At 44.3% G+C, this 27,452-nt stretch overlaps 1 protein-coding gene across 3 annotated transcripts in view; it reads right to left on the reverse strand.

Annotated features, from left to right (window-relative positions):
- LOC116990323 (RAP1 GTPase activating protein) overlaps positions 1-27,452 on the reverse strand; it is a 290,150-nt gene that overhangs the window by 184,041 nt on the left and 78,657 nt on the right. The window contains exon 1 of one of the 3 annotated variants that reach the window (XM_033047843.1): positions 9,613-9,724. The exons of the other annotated variants lie outside the window; for them this stretch is intronic. The gene's annotated coding sequence lies outside the window, so the exon portion shown is untranslated. Of the gene's footprint in view, positions 1-9,612; positions 9,725-27,452 lie in introns of those variants that run through there. 3 annotated transcript variants of the gene reach the window in all.

The raw sequence follows: 27,452 nt of genomic DNA on the forward strand, positions 1-27,452 counted from the left end.
ACTGATTGTGGATGATCAGCCATGATCACAGTGAATGGTGGTGCGGGTTCGAAGGGCCAAATGGCCTCCACCTGCACCTATTTTCTATGTTTCTATATATATACACACATATATACATATCGATATATATACGCACACATACACAAACAAATTAATGTTAAGGCAACTGCAGAGGTGTGGGGCCAGTTGGTATAAGAATCAGAGTTAATATTTTGTCCATGTGGTTTAGCTGGGCTAATTTATGAGGTTGACTAACTTATAACCTCTTAGAGCAATATCAGCATGAGTCAGGACCTTGACAATGACGGTAAAATATAGTGCAGTTTGAAAATATTTGCGATATCAGAAAACGCAATATTACCCTTCTGTGAAACGTCGCTTCTGGCCAGCTTCCAAGCGTGTTCCATTTACAAGAGGGGATATCGATCCGGTGGATTTAAAATCTCTCTCAAGTAATGGCTTCATTAACGAGAAATGAAATGTGGATTGAACTCTGAACTTTGCTGCAGAATCCATTATCCAGAGCAAATTACAGCTCAAAGCTTCACAAGGTGCTTCAGGAGGTGCTTACGATACTTAAGAACAATGGATTTTGGGGAATGATTAACGGGCAAGGATAAAACAGTAGGTTCGGGGGGGGGGGGGGGGGGGGGGCTTCAAAGACCTCCGAACCATTATGGAGAAAAATCAAAGATTTATCATAATCCTTCTTCAAATAAGGTGTCAACGCAATCTCTCTTTTCACAGGGTAGATTGTAAATGCCGCTAGTTTTCTTGCAGCAAATGGTTCTTGGCACTTGCATCGCGGCTGTAACACCCACATACAAGTTCTACAGTGGCTGTTGATGGTGATACCACTATCTACGTGGACCATTATCAGATCCCATGGTCGCAAGATATGATCTACATTGCATGCAAACATAAATTAGTCCAAGTTCCAGATACTACCACCACACAACAAATACTCGATTCAGTCATTTCCAATCAGTGATCTATGCCCTTGGAACTAATCTTGTTTTAAAAGGTAAATGTTGCCTTTACTTCCTGCAAGGAACAGGCGCATACACACACACACACGGGCACACACATAGACACATGGGCACACACATGGTCAACACCTGGAAACAAAAGTTTCCGGTTAGTACTGGCGTGCTAAATGTAACCCCACAAACTGACATTAATGGCTCAGGTAGACAAAAGTGCTGGAGAAACTCGGCGGGTGCAGCAGCATCTATGGAGCAAAGTAAATAGGCAACGTTTCGGGACGAAACGTTGCCTATTTCCTTCGCTCCATAGATGCTGCTGCACCCACTGAGTTTCTCCAGCACTTTTGTCCACCTTCGATTTTCCAGCATCTGCAGTTCCTTCTTAAACATCAATGGCTCAGAGTTAGTTCTTTCATCTCTGACTCAAAAGGTTCCAAACTCACAGCAAACCCAAATGCCAGGAGCACAGAAATGCAGTCTGACTTTATAAGAGTACGAGGTGTGTAGGAAAGAATTGTAGATGCTCGAAGACAGATTCAAAATGCTGGAGCAACTCAGCGGGACAGGCAGCATCTCTGGAGAGAAGAAACGGGTGACGCGTTGGGTCTGAAGAAAGCTCTCCTCCAGAGGCGTCGCCCGTTCCTTCTCTCCAGAGATGCTGCCTGTCCCACTGACTTGCTCCAGCATTTTGTGTCTGCCTTTAAGAGTACAATGTTCGTTGTCAAGCAGTGTGGAAACAGGCATTTCTCCAACTTGCCCATGTCGGCCTACATGTCCCATCTACAATAGCCCCACCTGCCTGCATGTGGCCCATATCCCTCTTAATCTATCCTAGCCACGTACCTGTCTAAATGTTTATTAAACGTTGTGATAGTATGTGTAATGTTACTTTCTATGTGTATATCTGAGTGGTAGAATTGTGGGGGGGGGGGGAGGGGGGGGGGGGGGGGGGAGAAGGGAGGGAGATGAGAATGTTGGGAAATTGAAAGGGAAAAAATGGGACTATGAAGGATTAGTGTAACCGGAAGGTTGGCACGGGCTCAGTGTGCCTGCCTCTATGGCAGTGTAGGGGCATGCCACAGAGTAGATGAGATCATAAACTTTCGCAGATGGATGCAGAGATTTACTGGAATGCTCCGAGGATGATGGATTCCAGTTACAAGGGGACTGGAGAAGTTCACAACTTATAGGAGTTGAATTATGCCATTCGGCACGACGTGTCGACTCCGCCATTCAACCATGGCCGATCTCTGCCCCCTAATCCCATTTTCCTGCCTTCTCCCCATAAACCTTGACACCCGTTCTAATCAAGAATTTGTCTATCTCTGCCTTAAACATATTCAGTGACTTAGCCTCCACAGCCCTCTGTGACAATGAGTTCCACAGACTAACTACCCTCTGACTAAAGAAGTTCCTCCGCACTTCCTTTCTAAAAGAGCGCCCTTTAATTCTGAGGCTACGACCTCTGGTCCGAGACTCTCCCACCAGTGGAAACATCCATTCCACATCCACTCTATCCAAGCCTTTCATTATTCTGTAAGTTTCAATGAGGTAACTCATTGTTGAGCTGACCCCCTTAGTGCAGAGTACAGGAATAGGCTCTTCAGCCACAAAGTCACTGCTGAACATCTTGCCAGGTTAAACTAATCCCTTCTGCTTACATATGTGATCTATGTCCCTCCATTTCCTGCATAACTATGTGAGATTTTATCAAGGGCGCATCAGGTTTAGATAAATAAAGTAAGGCTGTTCCCATTAGCAGTTGGATTAACGGGCAGCAGACATGGACTTGACAAGGAAACATAACAAACCATCTCTTGCGCTACCATGGTCATTTTTTCTACTTGTGCTTTGTCAAATATTTAGTTTCTTTGTAGTCTTTACTTTTTACTCTTTCATAACTGTATGTAAAGAATGGATCGACTGGGCTTATATTCATTGAAATTTAGGATGAGAGAGGATCTTATAGAAACATATAACATTTTTAAGGGATTGAACAGGCTAGATGCAGGAAAAATGTTCCCGATGTTGGGAGAGCCCAGAATCAGGAATCGCAGTTTAAGAATAAGGGGTAGGCCATTTAGGACTGAGATGAGGAAAAACTTTTTCAACTGGAGAGTTGTGAACTGTGGAACTCTCTGCCACAGAAGGCCGTGGAGGCCACTGGATATATCACTGGATATATTTAAGAGAGTATTAGTTATAGCTCTTAGGGCTAACGGAATCAAGGATTATGGGGAGAAATCAGGAACAGGATACTAATTTTGGATGATAATAGACAATAGACAATAGGTGCAGGAGTAGTCCATTCGGCCCTTCGAGCCAGCACCGCCATTCAATGTGATCATGGCTGAATCAGTACCCCATTCCTGCCTTCTACCCATATCCCCTGACTCCGCTATTTTTAAGAGCCCTATCTAGCTCTCTCTTGAAAGCATCCAGAAAACCTGCCTCCACCGCCCTCTGAGGCAGAGAATTCCACAGACTCACCACTCTCTGTGAGAAAAAGTGTTTCCTCGTCTCCATTCTAAATGACCTACTCCTGCACATGTCTCCATGTAATTTCTGTACAAAGTTCTTGTGTGTTGTCAGAGATCACATGTACTGGCAATGCTGCTGCAAGCAAGATTTTCGTTGTACCTGTGCCTCAGTGTACTTGCACTTGTGACAATAAAGCCGATTAGCGCGTGTGAACATTTTTGCAAAGGGAGTGAGAGTGTTCGTCTAAAATAGAAACAGAATTAGAATTTCCAAAAGGGAAGATGGATACATAAAGCTGGAGTCACACAGCGGGTCAGACAGCATCTCTGGAGAAAAGGAACAGATGACATTTCGGACCTGAAACCTCACCCATTCCTTTTCTCCAGAGATGCTGTCTGATCCGCTGAGTTCCTCCAGCCTTTTGTGTCGATCTTCGGTTTAAACCAGAATCTACAGTTCATTCCTACACCCTTCCAAAAGGGAACTGGATAAACAAAAGAGAAAATAATTTGCAGGTTTCTGAGAAAGGGGAAGGAAATGGAACAGAACAGATTTAATGGGCCGAATATGCTCCTTCCATGCCATCATGCTGGTACAATGAAGGAACAATCTTGTCAAGGTGCTTCTCCTGGCCCCAGCAGACTCAGAGGTATTGGACTGCATGGAATTATACTCAGCCCTTCACTACAATTACCAACTTCAAGTGGTCTTCAACTGAGGTGTGTAAACAGGTAATCCCAGTGAACAATAAGTGGCGAATGATTAACTAGCTGTTTGAACTGGTTAGGTGGAGTCCCATTTGAGTTGTTCTTGCAAACTGATTTGGGTGACAAATGACCTACTCTATGTCTGGGAATGTGGATGACCATGTGTCTTATCAACAGCTCTTGACCCAACCCATGCGATTTAACTTGTTAGCTCAGCAAACATTTGGTATCTTTACTTTTGGAAGTTTACAAAAGCAGGGAGGATGATGCATTTGTCTTTTCTACAAGCCCGTACACCCCAAGAAGCCACTGAGTTGTGTTTGCATGCCTTTGTCTTTAATAGTAATGAGGTGACAAATGTTTTGTTCCTATGGGCCAAGTGTAGGCAAATGGGACTAGCCCAATACGTGACTTGGACAGCACAGCCAAGGCGGGCCGAAGGGCCTCTGTCTGTGTTGTGAGTGGGTCAGATGGTCTCAGATGGTCATATACAATATTTTGAGTGCATGTAATTAATAATGTGCAACAGCTCTGTGACTCTATTTGTAACTTACTGTTCAAACCATTAACTGGTTGAAGGTTTCCAAATGTAAATTTAGAACCGATGTTGAGCAATACTTTGCCTATGGAGCAGTTTGTGGAGTAGAATTTCCGACTTTAAAGGGAAAGCAACATCTCTGCAATAGTCTATGAAATGTAATCTACGAGAGAGTGCAGACAGGACATTAGCGAGGCCGCACTTGGAGGAAATTAATCCTCTACCTGAGAAAAGCACTGGAAACATTCACAGTGGCGGCATGGTGGCGCAGCGGTAGAGCTGCGGCTTTCCGGCACCAGAGACCCAGATTCGATACTGTCTACCGGTGCTGTCTGCACGGGGTTTGTATGTTCTCCCGCATGGCCTTCCTCCGGGTGCTCCGGTTTCCGCCCTCAACCCCAAAGACGTGCAGATTTGTAAGTTAATTAGCTGCTGTAAATTGTCAATTATCCCTAGGGTGTAGGATAGTGCTTGTGTGCCGGTGATCGCTGCTCGGCACGGACTCAGTGGGCCGAAGGGCCTGTTCTCTAAACTACTGAAAGCTAAACGAAACTATTGTACTCAAGCTCGACTTTATTGTGTTGACGTATATAGTATTATCTGATCTGATTGAATTGCATGGGGGAAAAAACGCTTTTCACTTTCCCCAAGTACGGGTGGCACAGCACATACTCAGTGGACCCAAGGGCCAGTTTCTACACTGTATCACTAAAAACATGACAATAATAAACCATTATTAAAAAAGCTATTAAAAAAAAAAGTTTCAATCACCTGAAAATGCAATGGTCTGAGATGGTCATATACAATATTTTGAGTGCATGTAATTAATAACATGCAACTTTCTCGATTGAAAAAAAAACTTTCTTTGTTAGGTCTCTAAAATTGACGAGAATGGGTCTTTGTGGATCCTGAGATAGACCCCAAAATCCTGGTTAAAACCGACCCACAAAACGCGACACGCTTCCCCAGGATAAATGGTGGCGATTCCAGCAAAATTCTGCTCTGCTGCAGGAGCCAAGCAATGGAGCCGAGGTGGGAGTTGACCAGGGTCAGGGGCTCCTGGACTCACTCAGGTTCCCAAACCACCAAAGCCAATTAACTCACAAACCTGTACGTCTTTGGAGTGGGGGAGGAAATCAGAGCATCCGAGGAAAACCCACCCAGTCACAGGGAGGACATACATACTCCGTGCAGATAGCACCCTGTAGGCACCTCCTAGCAGTGGCGGACTGGCCAGGGCGTCAGCTTGCCTGATGGCAAGTGGGCCCCTGATGATGTGATAGCAAGTGATGGCAAGTGGGCCCCTGTTAAATGATAGCATTGTAGTTGTGGGTGGGCCCCCTTTGTCTCCTGGCAACCAATATTTTTAGACCCAGTCCACCACTGCCTCCTAGCATGAATGCAGACGGTTCCACGTTGAACCTTCTGTGATAAATCCCCAGCTTACTCTTTCTGGGAGATAGTCCGTCAGAGTGAAGCGCTGACCTCGTTTTTGTTTTTAAATTGCCCAGCTATAGTTCATGTCATTTAATGGGCCTGATATTTCAGTGTTGTCTGGCAAGAGCTCTTCGTACAAGACCGGCAGACATATGCTATCCATATTAATTCCTCCACCGACCTTTAAGTCTAAATAACAGATAACTGAGACCGACAGTGCATCTCAAGTATTGGGCAGGGGAAAGCCGCTCTCCCCGTGTTTAATGATGTTCTTGCCATCTAACAGACCGATAAAGAACCACCCAGTGAAGTTGCCAGAGTACCCTTTCTTGTAACCTTCAGGCTGCCTTTGGTGTTAAAAACAAAGCACGAGTTCCTTCCTGAGCTGACGGAGATATCAGAGACTGTGGGGCATGTGATTTTTCTATTCAAAATTTTAAAGGTTACCAGGCGTAATATTGGCAGCAGGAGGAGAGGAAGTAAAAGTACGTAAAAAAGTAAGAGAATCAAGAAATAGGTTTCAATAAAAGGATATTTGCAGAAACTGCGATGAGAAAATTAGTGTTCTTAAACTTTAGGTCTGGTCAGCCATTGATTATTTTTCCCATACTGGCTCGCTCCAGCTTCGATACAGGAAAGATTCTACTCGGTAAAGGTCAGGTACATCCTTATCTATCCGTTTCTTGTCCCGTTAACGCCAGACAATATCCGTCAATATTCTCTGCTTCCATTTCTAGGTTATTGATAGGTTCAGAGAGTTTTGTCCATGACCACGTTTAGTTTAGTTTAGAGATACAGCGTAGAAACAGGCCCTTCAGCCCACTGAGTCCGCTCCGACCAGTGATCACAGCACACTAACACTATCCTACACACACTACCAAGCCAAATAAGCTACAAACCTGTACGTCTTTGGAGCGTGGGAAGAAACTAAAGATCTCGGAGAAAACCCACGCGGTCACGGGGAGAACATACAAACTCCGTACAGACAGCACCCGTAGTCGGAATCGGACCCGTGTCTCCGGCGCTGCAAGTGCTGTAAGGCAGTAACTCTACCACTGCGCCACCGTGACTACCCAAGGAATAAGGACATGTATTGTAATATCAAACAGCAAGCACCGGGGGCTTTCACAATGCGGTTCATTAGGACTTTATAGTTAGGCTGCATTTGGAATACTGTTTACAGTTCTGGTCACCCCATTACAGTAAGAAGGTGGAAGCTTTGGAAAAGATGCAGAAACAGTTTACCAAGAGGCTGCCTGGATTGGAGGGTATTAGCTAAAAGGCGAGGAGACACCTGAAAGAAGCAAATGCATTTATGAAAGGCACAGATAGGGTAGACAGTCAGTATTATTTTCTCAGGGTGGAAATGTCAAAGACTAGAGGGCATAGCTTCAAGGTGAGAGGAACATATTTTAAAAGACGTTTTTATAAAAAAGTGGTGGGTGCCTAGAACACTATATGCTAGGGGTGGTGGTGGAGGCAGGTACGATAGTGGCGCTTAAAAGGCTTTTAGATTGGGAGATGGATATGCAGGTAAAGGAATGATGTGAATCACATGCTGGCGGTGGACGCGTGTTTAACTTGGCATGTTTGGCACCGGATATTATTGGCTAACGGTCTTGCTCTGTATTCGATCAGCTTTTGCATGCTTTTTGGTGCATTATCTGATAAACAATGTTTGCATGTACACAGTTGTGTTTCAGTCAAGGACACAATTGGGTCACACTTTCTGCGTGAAGAGGGAAACTGCTACCAGCGTTCATAGTGCAGCTGTAGAAGGGGGACTTGTGTTGCACGATGATGAGCAAAACAAGGTCCCATTCCCCTCTGACATCTTCGATGATCCCGGCAAGCACCAGAATACCTTGCAGCCATGGGACCGTGCTGCGAAGGTCTATACCGTTGATCAGGGTAGAATAATCTCCCACTTACCCCCCCCCCAACCCCTCCCTTTCCCCCAGCCAGAAAATGAAAACTCAGAGAGACGCCTGCTCAAAGAGTCCACTGCAGTGCTGAGGAAGTTTCGCTCCGTCAGAGGGTCAATGTACAGGTAATTAATACAGGTGTCAGAGGTTATGGGGGAAGGCAGGAGAATGGGGTTAGGAGGAAGAGATAGATCAACCATGAATGAATGGCGGAGTAGACTTGATGGGCCGAATGGCCTCATTCTACTCCTATTCCTTATAACCTTATGAAACTTGGGTTGCCTTCAGTGAGCCAGTAAGTGGTCCTTTTAGATCCAGTGCACCGCTTGCAAGAAAGAACAGTTGTTCTGTATCTAAAAACACCCAGATCCTGATCCTTCTCTGGCTCACACTCTATAAAAATCAGGTCATTGGCCATCACAAGGCTCATGTCAAAGGTAGCTGGGTGGTGGAGAGAAGCAAAGGAGGAAGTTGCAGAGGCTTTGACCATCATTTCTCAATCCGCCCTGGTCCAGGGGTGGTGCCAGATGCTTGAAGGATTGCTAATGTTGTTCCGTTGTTTAAAAAGGGAGGAAAGAATAAACTCATTGCAGACCAATTAATTTAACATCGGTGACTTGCAAATTTGTTGGGATTATTTCTGAGGGAAATCATAAACCTTCAAAGATTAATCACAGACAGGCTGTGCGCATTTATTGAAACACTGTGCCTAATGCGATTGAATTTGTCAAGGAAGTGTTGATGAAGGCAGTGCGTTTGATGTTTGCAATGTGAAGCAAGGATGGAATTAATAGAAGAGGGGAGTTTCGGGGAGCGGTGTGATAGGGGGAGCCTGTTTTATATAATGGATAAATGCTGCAAATACAACACCTCAGACATTGATCATTATAGATCTTACAGACAAGGTTAATGCAGCTCAAGAACTCAAGACATCCATCTCGAAGTACACAAGAACACAAATTATAGGAGTAGAATTAGGCCATTCGGCCCATCGAGTCTACTCTGCCATTCAATCATGGCTGATCTCTGCCTCCTAATCCCATTTTCCTGCCTTCTCTCCATAACCCTTGAAACCCGTTCTAATCAAGAATTTGTCTATCTCTGCCTTAAAAATATCCACTGACATGGCCTCCACAGCCCTCTGTGGCAATGAGTCCCACGGATTAACTACCCTCTGGCACCAGTGAGTATCTCGAACCGTGGAACAACAGGTAACACACTGTGAAGGTTGTACTACATACAAACGCCAGCAACTGCAGATTTTCAATTAAATAAACATTTGGGTTTATTGTTGATTAATTTATAAAGTACACACGTTGAACTGAATTATAAATAAATGTTACATCTTTTGACCAAATTATAGTCAAGGCTCCAAACATTCACACTATGCTAAATGTCAATAATGAATGTAAACCCAGGCTCAGACTATTTATTAATGAAAAGTCACGTTACTTGAAGAAAACGATTTTAACAATCAAACTCACACAGACGTTCCAGTTGCTACTGGTTTTAAGTTGGGAATAAGTAAATAAACACACCTGAGAAGTCCAAATTTTGGGAAGGCAGATTGCGAAGAACTTGAATGGGTCGTGGAGTTCTTTCAAGGAAACTGTGGAGTAGTGTTTCACTAAACACTCAACTTGGATCAGCATTACTCGAGTGTAAATACCACGCCTACTCAGCAACAGCAGGTCACAGGGAGGAGGAACTATACGCTCAGGGCAGCATGGCTGGGTGGAGCTCCGATTGAGTGAAGGGGATATTTTGATCAGGTAACATTCTCATAGGATTAGGATGGTATAATGGAGATTATCCATGCAGACCAAGTTAATATATAACTTGAAGATAGACACAAAATGATGGAATAACTCAGGCCGACAGGCTGCATCTCTGTAGAAAAGGAATAGGTGACGATTCAGGTCGGAATCCTTCTTCAGACCCCTTTTCTCCAGAGATGCTGCCTGATCCGCTGAGTTATTCCAGCATTTTGTGCCCATCTTCGATATAAACCAGCATTTGCAGTTCCTTCCTTGACACATACTTGGCTCACCATTACACCATAGGGACTTTGAACTTTACCTGTGAGCTGGATTTAAAATCTCATTCATAATGACAGCATTGCCCTCCTTCAGTGCTGCATTTGCATATTAGCCTCAAATCACCTCATGGGAGGACTTCAGCCTTCCTTCTTGTTTGGCATGTTGGCCATCTTGGTTGGCATGTTGGCATACTGGGCCATCCTATTTGTCTGCATTTAGCCCATATTCCTCTATACCCTTCCTATACATACATCTGTCCAAATGTCTTTTAAAAGTCATAACTATATTGAGTGAAAATATCTTTGAATTATATCTGAGTGAAATGATTGTTCCTGAGATCCCTCTTAAATCTCTCACCTCTCTCCTTAAGCTTACGCCCTCTAGTTTTAGAATCCTTTTTTCCTGGGCACAAAAATGAGCGTTCACTTTATCCGTGCCCTTCGTGATCTTGTACACCTCAGTAATGTCATTCTTCAGCCTCCTACAGGCCAAAGAAAAATGTCCCAGCCTATCCAACCTCGTCCTATGCTTCAAGCCTACCTGCCCAGTTAACATCCAGCTGAATCATACACCCTATCCAACTTATTGACATCCTTTCTATAATTGTGCAAAACAAAAGAGTTGTGGAAAAACACGGGATGGAGAAAGGAATAGAAGGATCAGTGGACAGGGTGAAGCATTTTTCGGGATGAGGGGAGGGTTGTGGGGAGTGCTGTGCAGGTTTTGACGATTGATCGATTAGACTGTTTCTGTGCTGTGTGATTTACAAAGGTTTCAGATGTGAAATCCCGCAAAAGCTGCCAACATAATCAAGGCCAAATCAACTCCCAATCATTTGATCTTCTCCACTCTCCCGTTAGGCAGAAAATACAAAAACTTGAAGGCACGTACTGTCAGAATCAGGAGCAGTGTCCTCCTTGCTGTCACCAGACCACTGAACGTTCTCTCATAAGCAAAATTAATAGTCCTCATCTCCCAACCTACCTCATTGAGGTCCTTGCACTTTTCTTTATCTACACTTTCCGTCTAGCTGTAAATCTTTACTCTTCATTCTGGTTATTTTTCTCTTTGCACTACTTGTTGCTCACAAACTTTTTTACTGTATCTTAATACACTCAACAACAATAAACTAATATCAATACCAAGGCATTTATCAATGGACCTCTGTTTCTCTGCCACCAACTCCACTCCAAGGCAGGTTTCCTGATGCAGAGAAGGGGGTTGAGGGGGAAAGATAGATCAGCCATGATTGAATTTGGAGTAGTCTTGATGGGCAGAATGGCCTAATTCTGCTCTCATTTCCCACAAAATAATGGCGTTGTGTTGAAGACAGGAATATGAACCAAAGTCATTGTGGAGAAAACCTGGCCAGGCCCCACTGCAGTACCACTAAGGCCACTAAAGTAGACCATCAAATGGAACCTCCAGCAAATGTGAGGCGATATCACAGTCCTGATAAAGAGACTTCCACCCAAAACATGAACTATTGCTCTTCCTACAGAGATCACCAAACCTACTGACAGTATTCCACAAGATCTCAGAGTTGAACATTGCAGTTTTTTCTCGATTCATGTATCAGGCTATTTGGCCCTAACAGCCGAGGTTGCTTCTCATTGCCCAACCAGTCAATGGCTCCAACCTTCTTTACCCATTCCACTCCAACATCACTTTATTCTGCACCTCATCCAAGGTAACCAATGTCGCCATTACCCCAGCATTCATCGCAACGTCCGCAGCTCCAACAGACTCTTGCACCCTCAGTTCAAAATGACTTGCATTCAATCTTTCATCTCTTTGTTTTATATTCTCAAGAGATGAGCCATCCTTCATTACTAGAAAAGAGTTTCTGTACTGGTGATTTTTCAGTTGAGTCAACTGATTTTTTATAATGCAAGCTGCAGTCAACATCCATTAACTTTAATGACAACATTTAAATTTGGAAAAATTGCTGCCCTGAAGATATACAGCTCTGCATTGTGGCTGTGGATATCGTTAATTCCATCAGCTCAATTTGTTCTCCAATAATCGATCGTCCAGCGCGGGGGAGCTGACGTACCCCCAATGCAGGAGCTGATCGCCTCGACGCAGAGGGTCCGAACGCCCCCGGCTACGGGAGCCAAGATCGTCCCGTCAACGGGGGCACGAGGCCCATGACTAAGAAGAACTAAGGGAAGGGACATGAACTTTATTTCGCCTTCCATCACAGTGAGGGATGTGTAGGAGTCATTGTGGTGGATGTTCATGATAAAATGTGTTTTTGAGTGATCTGTTGCTTTTTAGTTGTATGACTGACCTGGCAAATGAATTTCCTCGTATGTTGCAAAACATACTTGGCGAATAAAGTGTGATTCTGATTCTGATTCTGATTCTGATGAGAGGCTGTGGTGGGACAGGAAGGGAAGTGCTTCTTATTGAACTTACAGTATCTGGAGTAACCGCTGGTATAACGTGAAAAGACAGCACGAGAAGACAAAGCGACAACCTAATCATTCCTTTGTTAAGCTTTCAGGACCAGCACTGTGTTCTATTGCAGCAGGTATTGAATGTAAACACACCTTTCACACACTGAGAGGGAGTCACAAGAGACTATAGATGCTGGAATCTCGAGCAAAACACAAAGCACTGGAGGAACTCAGCAGGTCAGGCAGCATTTGTGGCAGGAATGGAGGTGGTGGGGGGGGGGGGGGGTAGAGGGAAGAAGCAGATTTCTAGCAGACACAAACATTCTGCAAGAGTTGACTGCTATCTTATCTTATTGGTGGTGGTCGGAGGGGCCGTATGCGCAGATTGGCAGCCACGCTTCCGTCAGTCTGCCCCAGGGCAGCTGTGGCTACAGAAGTAGCTTACCACCACCGAGTGTGACTGAGGAGTGAATGAATAATGCGATGTAAAGCGCCTTGAGTGTTAGAAAGGCGCTATATAAATCCCATCCATTATTATTATTATTATTATTATTATTATCTCAGACCATCCCCAATAATTGCAAAAATGTTTTCATTTAGTAAGCAAACAAATGAGTTTACAAAGCAGACACAAGGAACTGCAGATGCTGGAATCGTGAGCAAAACACTATATGCTGGATTAACCCAGAGGGTCAACCAGCATCTATGGAGGGAATGGATGTATGACGTCTCGGGTCAGGACTGAAGAAGGGCCCCTAACTGAAATGTTGCCTATCCATTCCTTCCACAAATACTGTCTGACTTCCTGAGTTACTAGCATTTTGGGTTTTGCTTTGCAAATAACTGGAAGTTGACCAAATAGAGCGTTAATTGTTAACTGAAGAGGGGGGGCAAATGCAGACACACGTGGAATGTACATAGAATGGTATAGCAGAGGCCTTCAGTTCATAATGTCTGGCCAATCACGATAACATATTCAACAAATCCTATTTGCTTGCATACGGTCTATATCCCTGTACTCCCTGCCTGTTCATGTGCCTGAAAAATGCCTCTAGCAAAATATATTCACCAACACATGCTGCAAATCTATCTATTGTCCCCTTTCATAATAAACAGACAGGAGGAGGAATCATATACTAAGTTCATATATGATAGGAGTAGAATTAGGGCCTTCGGCCTATCAAGTCTACTCCACCATTCAATCATAGCTGATCTCCATTCTCCAGCCTTCGCCCCATAAACCCTGACACCCGTACTAATCAAGGATCTGTCAATCTCCGCCTTAAAATTATCCATTGACTTGGCTTCCACAGCCTTCTGTGGCAATGAATTCCACAAATTCACCACCTGTTGACTAATGAAATTCCTTCTCCTCCTTTCTCCTCACCTGCTGGGTGTTATGTTATTTAATAAAAGAGATGCATTCAATTTGAATACAAGGAAGAATAAAGTCGCCATCTTGGATTCCTGTTACAAATCTTTTATCCTCACAACCAGCGATCCCTCTTCCTGACAAATGTCTGAAGCTGAACCACATTCCTTTTGTCTGAAGATGGGTTCTGACCTGAAACGTCACCAATCCATGCTCACCACTGAGTTACTCCAGCACTTTGAGTCTTTTTCCGTTTCTTTTTAACCATGTTGTCAGATCTAACTGCGAGAAGAGTCGTCGGCTCTACATCATCACCAAGACTGTTTACCTTCAACTTATTAACATTACCTGAATCTGACCCACTTCTGCTCATCCGTTGAAACTACCCTTCAACTCTTTGATACTCCCAGATTTACTGATCTAGCTCCACTCTCCACATCCGAGGCCTTAATTTCTGGTCAAATCCAGAGCTGGTGGCCTTCTCTTTCAGCTGCCTGGTCACCGAGCATGTGAATTCCTCACCTTCCCCTTTAAAGATTCAACTTAAGAGACCGACCAATTTTGACAAAAGTTTTTGGCCACCCCTTTGTGTCAACATGCAATGTTTTGATCGACAATGTGCCCAAGATGATTTGCCAAGCTAAAAGTGACACAGAAGTTCAAATTATTGCTGGGATATAACAGATCAGGTGGACATTTATTTTGGATGGTGATGTTTTGCTTAATTATAGATTACTTTAGCTCTGAACCAAACACGTGATAGTTTGATCCCAACACAAGTAATTTCAATAACTGTTCTGCAGCTCTGGTAATGATTACCAAGGTCTCCACGCCAATGCACCATAAATGTTTGGGGCAGGTTTCACCACCTTCATTCTGTAATTCAACATTCAACGTGACGGTGATGGAATCCGATTAAACTTACATTGGTGATTCAATCAATCTCGGAGCCTTGATGGAACAAAAGCCTATCGAGTTTTTCCGTGCTATTTGCAGGAATGCAGCTGAGAACAGGCTCATGGAATATGAATGAAGTTGATGATAAAAAGGCAGCATCTTTGCTGTCAATACGATTCTCCAAACCAACAGGCGGAGGAGATCTTTGCTAAATATCATCGGTCTGATACAAATCGTATTGTAAGTGTGAATGTCTATTAAATAAAGATGGGGATTGCTGATGTGCCCTCCTTGGTAATTGCATTAAAATACCTGATGACTCTTCTGACGTTTAAAAAATGTCTGAAGGAATTTCTCCCTTGGGCCTTTTGGTCATGATAGCAAATGACCTCACAAGTTATCTGCTTCTGTCCTGATCAAAGCTGCTAAAAGCCACATTCCGCCACCTTACGTGTGTCAGTCTTCCACACTGCGGCTCAGAACAGCTGGCCAGATGCTTTGCATTCCACGGACAGTGTGAAAGCGTTTTTATTTACTGCCAACAGCGGCTGCTTTTCCCCAAAGCGCTGCATTTGGATAAACTGCAAGATTAATTGAGGAGTGCTAATGTGACTTATTCTGATAAATGAGGACCCAGCTCGCTGCTGTGGCTCCACTATGTAATGTTGGGAGAGGGGAGCATTTCGCAGAGTGGCAATCTTTGAAGCAAATACCCTCACTGAACAGGATGAAGGGAAAATCTCTGATGTTCTCAAGCAGTCAGAGAGAAAGAATTAAACAATGCTTTTTGAAAAGCCAGCATTTAATATATATATACATATACATACACATAATATATGTAAATCTCAAAGTGATAATGAAGGATTAATATTACCATGCAAAAGGAGAAAAATAATTTCTCTTCAGTCAAGATTGAAATTAAAACTTACCAGAATTTCTTAGATTTCCCAATCCTGAAGGGGGAACATGGCATGTTGAGTGACTGCAGAGGGCTGTTTAAGCAGAGACCCTCGAACAGTGCTGAGAGCTCAGGGAGTCTTGCCCTGGGCTGGCAGAGTGCTGTACACAGGCTGGGACAGCTGACAGGAGCTGCCTGGGATAACACCAGTGCAATCAGCGAGAGGAAAGCCCATCGAAGACTGACCGAGGAAACCTGCTCTCGTCCATAGATGTTAGCCGAAAAGTGGGGAGGACACCAAGTCAGTGAGGACGGTAGCAGTCGCTGATGCCCGGTGCTTTTATTTATTAATACTACGGGCCACTAGTTGGCGATACCTGACCAGAGCTCAGCATGCATCAGAGGGAGTAAAACAAATTAAATTATTGCCTCCCATCGCCAGTGCAACCTAATGAAGCAGAGGTGTAAACCACGGATGCTCGCTCCTCGAGAAACCCCCAGTCCTATCCAGAGCACAGATTTATATACAAAATAAACATAACAACCGTTGTGCTGCTTTAACCAGCCGACTGTCAGTAGTCCATGACTTTATCCATGCAGAGCCTGCAGCCTCTGTAAATACAATCCACTTCCAGCAGAGGAATGGCATAGAGCGCTGATGCACGACTGTATGTGAAGCTTGACCATGGCTAATTTCAACACAACACAAGGCAATTCAAGCAGAACTTCACTTTACAAAAGAGTCTTTATCCCTTGGGGTACGAGCAGAAGGATCCGAATGTAAACATTTTATGTCATATGTTTTGTCTTCTCTATACTTGCTTACATGAGGATTTAATTTCCTACATTGCAATCTTGTCCGTTCTAGTCAGACATCCATATTATTCTCCTCATGTACTCACATTAATCCAGAAAGTGATCTTCGAGCTAATTCCCTCATCTGGCTTCAGTCCACGTACGCGATCTGCTCAGATATGCCAATAGGTTTTTATGAATTAAATGCCCTTGGTGCAGTTCAGCACAGCAGAGGTGCAATCATCGGGGATACAGGGGCTAAAGTGGGAAAGTTGAACCATGCTGTCAAGCGATGGTCAAACGCATTCTCTCGCTTTCACTCGCATTTCCATCCCCCAGTGTAAGGAATGGCCATGGATGTCATGAAATGAGAAAGGTGCAGAGGAGATTGATCGGGATGGTACTTTGACTTGCGGGCTTGAGTGAGAGGTTTAGGCTTATTACTGTCACGCCTATCGAGGTACAGTGAAAAGCTTTGTTTTGCATGCTATGCAAACAGATGGATATGCCATACATACAGACAATCTTGTCAAACTTCAGTACAATAGGTCGAGCAAAGGCGAAGATACAGATCGTCCTTGAATAAAAGATCATCCTTGAATTAGAGATAAGCAATAAAATGTTGCCCTCGCCATCCCTCAAGAATCAACTCTACGCCCAGTTTCTTTTCAGTTGAGAAAAAGATGCTCCCTGCAAGAACCTCAGTTTTCCATCTGCTTCAGAGTCAGTTTGTTTCACTAAAGAGCTGCCTCTGCATAATCCTCATTAAAAGCACTACTCACCGAACACCATGACACTAAACATTGGCAACATGAACAGGAGATAGTCAGAGTCATTCAGCACAGAGGCAGGCCATTCGGCCCAACTCATCCACGCTGACCAAGATGTCTCATCTAAGGTAATCCCATGCCTGGCCCATACCCGCTAAACCTCTCCTATCCATGAAAACGCCCAAATGTCAGCTAATTGCTTGTTTCATATACTTAGCATTATCTCTGTGAAAAAAGTTGCTCCTCAGGTTCCTGTTAAATGTTTCTTCCCACAGCTTAAACCTATGCCTTCCAGATCTCAATTCATATACCCTGGCAAAAAGACTGTGCATTCACTCCATCTATCCCACTCAAGATTTTATGCACCTGTACAAGGTCACCCCTCAGCCTCCTGTGCTTCAAGAAATAAAGTCCTAGCCTGCCCAACGCGAGTCCTGGTAGCATCCTGGTAAATCTTCTCTGTACTCTTTCCAGCTTCATGGTATCATACCTAAAGCAGGGGTGACCAAAACTGAGCAGAGGACTGGATTGAGATAGAGAGTCACACAGCATGGGAACGGCCTCTTCAGCACAGGGTATTCAGGAAAGTTGCTCTTAACCATAATGGAAAGTGTATCAAGGATCAGGTTTGTTTGAGAGAAGTACTGGTGAATCATCATGGGTCTAATGGCAGACAATCCACTTTAAGCTCTCTTATCCCTGCTCCCTCTCGCTCCCTCCATTAGATTTCAATCACCATCTTGCACCGATGAAGAAGGCATTTCATCGGTCTTGGCTTCACATTAAAGCAGAGGAAAAATGTAATGGGATTTTCGTGAAGAAAACAAAGATAAATAAACCATCACACTGCATTAAAAACTCATTTTAGCCAGACAAAATGAGAAGCAGGTCTCATCAGTCATCACTAAGCTCACCGATTACAGCCCAGTATTCGCGTTTCAATTCACTTCCAGCTCTCTCCTGAAAGCATCAAATAGTCCAGTATTCTGGGGGCGGTGAAATCTGCCATTCATGGCCGGTGTTGAATATATCCAACGATAATGTTCACTGGGTAGCACTCAGCTTTATTTAAATTGATATCAGTGGACCAGAGGTGCAGTGGTGTCGACAACTAGAACGGCACAGTGGCGCAGCGGTAGAATTACTGCCTGACAGCGCCTGAGACCTGGGTTCGATCCCGACTACAGCTGTACGGAGTTTGTACATTCTCCCTGTGACCGCGTGGGTTTTCTCCGGGTGCTCCGGTTTCCTCCCGCAATTCAAAGACGAGCAGGTCTGTCGGTTGATTGGCTTCGGTAAAATTGCCCCTAGTGTGTAGGATGCAAAACTGGGATAACACAGAACTGGTGTACGGGCAGTTGTTGGTCGGCACGGACTCGGTAGGCCAAAGGGCTCGTTTCCACGCTGAATCTCTAAACTAAACTAAAATTAAATCAGGCTCCACAGTCTTCTCTGTTCTTCTGTACAATACACATTTAAAGATAAACTTAAATGGAGATGTGTGGGGCAAGTTTTTTTTATACACTGAGTGTGATGGGTGCCTGGAACGCACAGCCAGGATGGTAGTTGAGGCAGATACGATTGTGACATTTAAGAGTTTTTTAGAAAGGCACATGGATATCTAGGGAATGGACAAATAATGGTTATAATGGCACAGGCAGATCAGTGTTGGTCTTGCTATCAAGATGGGCACAGACATTGTGGGCCAAAGGGCTTGGTCTAAGTTCCATGTTCAATCTTCTAATACAAGTTTAACAAAAGTTCCATAGCTTTCTAATGTCATTGCTCTAGAGGTATACTCAGTGCTCTGTTTAATTTTTCAAGTCTTATTATTCTGTGTAGCAAATTTGAACTGAGACACAAGAAACCGCAGACGCTGGAATCTTGAGCAAAAATAAACACCAAAGTGCTAGAGGAACTCCATGGGTCAGGGAGCGTCTGTGGACTGAATGGACAAATTACATTTTGGGTTGGGACCCTTTTATAGACCGATAGGAGAAATATAGATGGAAATGAGTGGTGGGAGTAGGACAAAACCTAGATCTCCCCCTACTCAAAACAGTGTGGAACTTGGCAGGCTTCGTCCCAACCCCACTTCCTCTTTCCAGCTTTCGCCCCTTGCGCCAATGACTAAAGAAGGGTCTTGACCCAAAATGGCATCTGTCCATTCTCCTCCACAGATGCTGCCGGAGCTCTTCCAGCACTTTGTGTTGTTCTTAAAATTGCTGCATTTGCTGCTTCTTGAGTCTGCACCATAGTCTTTAGCTAAGCAGGGCTGAATCAAGAAGAGACTTCTTCTTCCAGAGGCTTGCGAATCTCAAGTTCAAGTTCAAGTTCAAGTGAGTTTATTGTCATGTGTCCCTGTATAGGACAATGAAATTCTTGCTTTGCTTAAGCACACAGAAAATAGTAGGCATTTACTACAAAACAGATAAATGTGTCCATATACCATGATATAAATATATACACACATGAATAAATAAACTGATAGTGCAAATAACAGAAAGTGGTTGGTAATAATCAGAGTTTTGTCCGAGCCAGGTTTAATAGCCTGATGGCTGAGGGGAAGTAACTATTCCTGAACCTGGTTGTTGCAGTCTTCAGGCTCCTGTACCTTCTACCTGAAGGTAGCAGGGAGCTGAGTGTGTGGCCAGGATGGTGTGGGTCTTTGATGATACTGCCAGCCTTTTTGAGGCAGCGACTGCGATAAATCCCCTCGATGGAAGGAAGGTCAGAGCCGATGATGGACTGAATCTCCACACCTACTTGGTCTGAGGGGGGGGGGTCTAAATCTAAGAATGAGAAGCCAGGGATCAAGCTTGAAATTTTTGTTTAGTTTAGAAATGCAACATGGAAACAGGCCCTTCATCCCACTAAGTCCACACCGACCATTAATCATCTGTCCATACTAGTTCTATGTTGTCCCATTTGCTCAACCATTCCCTGCATATTAGAGCCTGTTTTTAACGTACAGAGAGGCCAATTAATATACAACCCTGCACGTCTTTGGGATGTGGGAGGAAACCGGAGCACCCAGACAATACTTAGAGGGAGAACGTGCAAACGTCCCAGTCAGCACCCAAGGCCAGGATCGAACCCAGGACGCAGGAACTTCAGCAGCTGCATCACTGTGCCGCCCAAACTATTGAATGGTGGAAAAGCCTCAAGAAACCGAATGTCCTCTGTCATCCCCAAGAATATAGAGCAGAGAACATAAGTACAGTGGCAGAGGAAAGAACAAGACCAACTAAGCCAGACTCTTCTGACTAATTTGCATTCACTAATTAAACAGATGTAGAATACTTTGGAAAATAGTTTCTTTCCTTATAGACTTAATGACGTTTTTTTTGTTGCAGTTATATGTTTTTTTATTAGGCGCATCAAATTTATTTATGGCACTGTTATCATTGTATTACAGCTGAAATGCTTCTGCATTCAGCTTCAGGCTGAATCAAACACCATTACAAATATAGCAAAGTGGAAAATGAGACCAAGTCAGTCCAGTGAAAAAATCACCGTAGCCCAATAAACAGTGTGTTATGAAGCTTAAAAATACTTCATTAACATGAGGCAGATGGTTTGGACTTTACTTAAAATTAAGTTCAGTTTACAATATTCTGGCCTTTACTGTAGGCACACAAGCATGATTATGTATCAAAGTTAACTTCTTAATGGTCGCAGTGAAGTGGAGACACAAGGAACCGCAGATGTTGGAACCATGAGCAAAACATAAAGTGCTGGAGGAACTCAGCGGGTCAGGAAGCATCTATGGAAGGCAGTGGACAGATGATGTTTGTGTTGGGAATTTTTTCCCAGACTGATTAGAGTAGAGAGAGAGAGGTGGGGCAGAGCCTGGGCAAGTGATAGGTGGATACAGATTAGGGGGGGGGGGGTTGATTGGCAGATGGGTGGAGTAAATGACAAGGGCCAAAGGGATGACAAGAGACAAAAGGATCAGATAAGGAAAGAGGAGGAGGAGTGAAATGTAACGCCAGAGGGATGGGAACATGTGGAAGGAGAGAGGGGAGAGACTCGGAGATGGGTGATGAGCATACTGTGGGTTAGAACTGGTCATAACATTGCCTCCTCCTTGACCCTCATCACTGGTGCTCCTCAGGGTTGTGTGCTCAGTCCCTTGCTCCACTCCTTGGACAACCATGACTGTTATCGAGTACAGCGCCAACTCGATCTTTAAGTTCGCCAATTATAGTACTGTTTTTGGCCAGATCAACAACCGTAACAAGACGGAGATCGAGAACATTGTGCAAAATGTGTCCAGACCATGTCGTTGTTGAACAAAGGAAGCAAGGGGCTGGGAACTGAATATCGAAATCTCCTTCTGCAGTTGTACAGGGCCCTAGTGAGACCACATCTGGAGTATTGTGTGCAGTTTTGGTCCCCTAATTTGAGGAAGGACATTCTTGCTATTGAGGGAATGCAGCGTAGGTTTACAAGGTTAATTCCTGGGATGGCGGGACTGTCATATGCTGAGAGAATGGAGCGGCTGGGCTTATACACTCTGGAGTTTAGAAGGATGAGAGGGAATCTCATTGAAACATATAAGATTGTTAAGGGCTTGGACACGCTAGAGGCAGGAAACATGTTCCCGATGTTGGGGGAGACCAGAACCAGGGGCCACAGATTACGAATAAGGAGTAAGCTATTTAGAACGGAGATGAGGAAACACTTTTTCTCACAGAGTGGTGAGTCTGTGGAATTCTCTGCCTCAGAGGGCGGTGGAGGCAGGTTCTCTGGATGCTTTCAAGAGAGAGCTAGATAGGGCTCTTAAAGATAGCGGAGTCAGGGGATATGGGGAGAAGGCAGGAACGAGGTACTGATTGGGGATGATCAGCCATGATCACATTGAATGGTGGTGCTGGCTCGAAGGGCCGAATGGCCTCCTCCTGCACCTATTGTCCATTGTCTATTGTGAACACAACCTCATCAATGGAGCCACTGTAAATGTAGTTATCATGTTTCTAGGCATCCATATCATTAGCACGATAGAGACAAAGTGCTGGAGTAACTCAGCGGGTCAGGCAGCATCTCTGGAGAACATGGATTGGTGCTGTTTCGGGTTGTGACCCTTAAACCAGCTTCTATAGTTCATTTTTATTTCACGAGCAAGATAACCTGGTCCCTTCACACTTCTGACGCAGTGATCAAAAAAGCCCATCAGCGAGTTTACCATCTTAGGTGTCTGAGAAAATTCAGCATGTCCAGGAGGATTTTAAAAAGCCTCTGCAGTTATGTTGCAGAAGGTATTCTGCAGACTGCCTCTCAGCATTGCATGGAAACGGCTCTGCTCTTGACCGCATGAACCTGCAGAGAGTGGTGAACACAGGCTCATCACTTCCTTCTCTCCAGTTCATCTTCACTACGCTTTGCATCAGGAAGGCTGGAAATATCATCACCAAGACCCATCACCTTGGTCATTCCCTTTTCTTGCTTCTACTTTCTCAGACAGAAAGCTCAGGTGTCCACACTTAAGAAGCTTCTTCCCCACTGCTATCAGACTCATGAACTACGGGGCGGCACGGTGGCGCAGCGGTAGAGTTGGCGTCTTACAGCGGCAGAGACCCGGGTTTGATCCTGACTATGGGTGTTTGTCTGTACAGAGTTTGTACGTTCTCCCCGTGACCTGCGTGGGTTTTCTCCAAGAGCTCCAGTTTCCTCCCGCACGCCAAAGACATACTTTGGAGTGGGTTAATTGGCTTGGTAAAATTGTAAATCATCCTCAGTTTGTAAGATAGTGTTAGTGTACGGGAATCGCTGAAGGGCCTGTTTCATAGAAACATAGAAACATAGAAAATAGGTGCAGGAGTAGGCTATTCGGCCCTTCGAGCCTGCACCGCCATTCAATATGATCATGGCTGATCATCCAACTCAGTATCCTGTACCTGCCTTCTCTCCATACCCCCTGATCCCTTTAGCCACAAGGGCCACATCTAACTCCCTCTTAAATATAGCCAATGAACTAGCCTCAACTACCTTCTGTGGCAGAGAAGTCCAGAGATTCACCACTCTCTGTGTGAAAAATGTTTTTCTCATTTCGGTCCTAAAAGATTTCCCTCTTATCCTTAAACTGTGACCCCTTGTTCTGGACTTCCCCAACATCGGGAACAATCTTCCTGCATCTAGCCTGTCCAACCCCTTAAGAATTTTGTAAGTTTCTATAAGATCCCCCCTCAATCTTCTAAATTCTAGCGAGTACAAGCCGAGTCTATCCAGTCTTTCTTCATATGAAAGTCCTGACATCCCAGGAATCAGTCTGGTGAACCTTTTCTGTACTCCCTCTATGGCAAGAATGTCTTTCCTCAGATTTGGAGATCAATACTGTACGCAATACTCCAGGTGTGGTCTCACCAAGACCCTGTACAACTGCAGTAGAACCTCCCTGCTCCTATACTTAAATCCTTTTGCTATGAATGTTAACATACCATTCGCTTTCTTCACTGCCTGCTGCACCTGCATGCCTACTTTCAATGACTGGTGTACCATGACACCCAGGTCTCATTGCATCTCCCCTTTTATTAATCGGCCACCATTCAAATAATAGTCTACTTTCCTGTTTTTGGCCACCAAAGTGAATAACCTCACATTTATCCACATTATACTGCATCTGCCATGCATTTGCCCACTTACCAAACCTTTCCAAGTTTCAGCACTGTATCTCTGATTTAAACTAAACTAAACACCATATTCACACCCGCTTCCTGGAGCGCGTGCCATGTACCTTTAACTCCATCCTCACTTGGTTATTCTGTTACTGAACATTATTTTTTCTATTTTTGCGCAACCTCAGAATGCACACACTCTCGCACGCTTGTGCCGTTCCAGTCCTCGTATTTATCATGATTGAATGAACACTGTGAGCTTTACGCAAACGAGGAATCTCATTGCACCTGGTGTATATGACAATACACTAATCTAATCTCATGCAATATATTTAAAACATAGATACTGTAATCCACTGTACACACGCATATCAGCATGGCCTCAAATTCCAACAAATCTTACTCAGATGGTCTTGTCTTTTTATAGCCAGTTTTGGGGGGCAACGTCTCAACAGGTTCACCTGTGTAATTCACGACAGATTTGTCGGGGCCCAGAATGCATTGCTGGGGTCGTGGTGGAGGCAGATACGATAGTGGCATTTAAGAGGCTTTTAGACAGGCACATGGAAGTGCAGGGAATGGAGGGATATGGATCATGTACACACAGGTGAAGTCAGTTTCACTTGGCATCAAGTTCGGCACAAAACAGTGTGGGCTGAAAGGCCCGTTCATCTAACTCCCTCTTAAATATAGCCAATGAACTGGCCCCGACTACCCTCTGTGGCAGGGAGTTCCAGAGATTCACCACTCTCTGTGTGAAAAAAGTTCTTCTCATCTCGGTTTTAAAGGATTTCCCCCTTATCCTTAAGCTGTGACCCCTTGTCCTGGACTTCCCCAACATCGGGAGCAATCTTCCTGCATCTAGCCTGTCCAACCCCTTAAGAATTTTGTAAGTTTCTATAAGATCCCCTCTCAATCTCCTAAATTCTAGAGAGTATAAACCAAGTCTATCCAGTCTTTCTTCATAAGACAGTCCTGACATCCCAGGAATCAGTCTGGTGAACCTTCTCTGCACTCCCTCTATGGCAATAATGTCCTTCCTCAGATTTGGAGACCAAAACTGTACGCAATACTCCAGGTGTGGTCTCACCAAGACCCTGTACAACTGCAGTAGAACCTCCCTGCTCCTATACTTGAATCCTTTTGCTATGAAAGCTAACATACCATTCGCTTTCTTCACTGCCTGCTGCACCTGCATGCCCACTTTCAATGACTGGTGTACCATGACACCCAGGTCTCGCTGCATCTCCCCTTTTCCTAGTCGGCCACCATTTAGATAATAGTCTGCTTTCCTGTCTTTGCCACCAAAATGGATAACCTCACATTTATCCACATTATACTGCATCTGCCAAACATTTGCCCACTCACCCAGCCTATCCAAGTCACCTTGCAGTCTCCTAGCATCCTCCTCACAGCTAACACTGCCCCCCAGCTTAGTGTCATCCGCAAACTTGGAGATATTGCCTTCAATTCCCTCATCCAGATCATTAATATATATTGTAAATAGCTGGGGTCCCAGCACTGAGCCTTGCGGTACCCCACTAGTCACTGCCTGCCATTGTGAAAAGGACCCGTTTACTCCTACTCTTTGCTTCCTGTTTGCCAGCCAGTTCTCTATCCACATCAATACTGAACCCCCAATGCCGTGTGCTTTAAGTTTGTAAACTAATCTCTTATGTGGGACCTTGTCGAAAGCCTTCTGGAAGTCCAGATACACCACATCCACTGGTTCTCCCCTATCCACGCTACTAGTTACATCCTCGAAAAATTATTGTAATCCTCGAAAAAGTTCCTGTTCTATACTGTTCAGCATTCAAAATTTGTTCAAGTGACCATGAAAATCGCATCTAATCAGAGCTTCATAACTCTCTGCATTGTGCTGCAGCTTTCAAGTCAACTCCAGTACCAGATTGAACTAACTACTTCATTGTGATAACATTTCACCCATTGGCTCGCCTGCAAGGACACTTTACCACTACCCTCTGTGTGAAAGACTTACCCCAAAGATCGCAAATATAATCTGGACAGTTCTGAGGTGGTGCACTTTACAAGGTCAAATATAAGGGGAATGTATTACAGTTAACGGCAGGACCCTTAACAACATTGATGTATAGAGGGATCGTGGAATCCAAGTCCACTGCTCCCTGTAAGTGGCAACACAAGTAGATAAAGTAAAGAAGGCATCTGGTGTGCTTGTGCTCATTGTTTAGGTAATTGAATATAATAGCCAGGAAGTCATTTTGGCGCTTTATAAAATGTTGGTACGATCACATTTGAAATATTGCGTGCAGAATTTAGCATAATAGCATTACAGTTATAAAGAAAGTGCAGATATAAAAAGCTACAAGGGCCACAGTGAGGTAGGTTGGGGGATTGGGACAACACCCTTGGCTTCTGAGGTCCATTTTCAACAGAAACGTTGTCTCTGTTTCTCAATCCATGATGCTATTTGACATGAAGGAATGGGTGACGTTTCGGGTCGGGACCCATCTTCAGACTGGGGGTCAGGGGAGAGGGAAATGAGAGATATGGAAGGATAAAGTGTGAAAATGAGAGATCAAAAGGGACAAAGGTTAAGTAAAATGTAGAATAGATCATTGTTAGCTATGGGAAGGTGACAACGAGGTATACAAATAAAATGTAATCAGGAGGACAGTCAAACTAGTCGGCGAACTGGAACGGGAAGGGATGGAGAAAGAGGGAAAGAAAGGATTACTTGAAGTTCGAGAAGTCAATATTCATGCTACCGGGTCTCAAATGTTGCCCTCAGGTTCCTGCTGAATCTTTTCCCTCTCACCTTAAATCTATGCCCTCTAGTTCTTGATTCCTCTACCCTGGGTTAAAAACGTTGAGCATTCACCCTTCTTTTCCCCGTATGATTTTATACATCTATATAAGATCACCCCTCTGCCTCTTGCACTCCAAGGAATAATAACCTAGTCTGCCCAACCTCTCTCTATAATAAACTCATACCCTGGAGTCCTGGCAACATCCTCGTAAATCATCCCTGCATTCCTTCCTGATCTACGACATCTTTCCTCTGGCAGGGTGACACACAACTCCAAATGCGCCCTTACAAATGTCTTGTACAAAGGTAACATAATATCCCAAGTATTTCTGGCTTATTGTACACGATCTTATACACATCACAGGCATCACAGTGGCTCAGCAGTAGAGTTGCTGCCTTACAGAGCCTTACAGGGTATTCTCCGAGACCTCCGGTTTTCCCCCCACACTCCAAAGACGTACAGGTTTGTAAGTTAATTGGCTTTGGTAAAAATTGTAAATCATCCCTGGAGTGTTGGATCGTGCTAGTGTACGGCGATTATCAGTCGGTGGCCGAAGGGCCTGTTTCCGCACTGTATTTCTAATCTCGAAACTAAACTAGTGTCAGGCACAACATTCAACGCCGCTGTATGTCTCCTGCATCCTCTGCTTTAAACTCTCAGAAGCGCAAAGTGCTTAAAATGAAAATCACAGTTGTCTCACTATTCTTAAAATCCTCCAGGTTCAATTTTCACATTTTCGTCAAGATTAGATCAGGAATACAGGAAGCTAATGCGCTGTGTGATCCAGTTTCCAGATGTA

This window comes from Amblyraja radiata, chromosome 31, assembly GCF_010909765.2.
Source record: "Amblyraja radiata isolate CabotCenter1 chromosome 31, sAmbRad1.1.pri, whole genome shotgun sequence".
Taxonomy (NCBI): Eukaryota; Metazoa; Chordata; class Chondrichthyes; order Rajiformes; family Rajidae; genus Amblyraja; species Amblyraja radiata.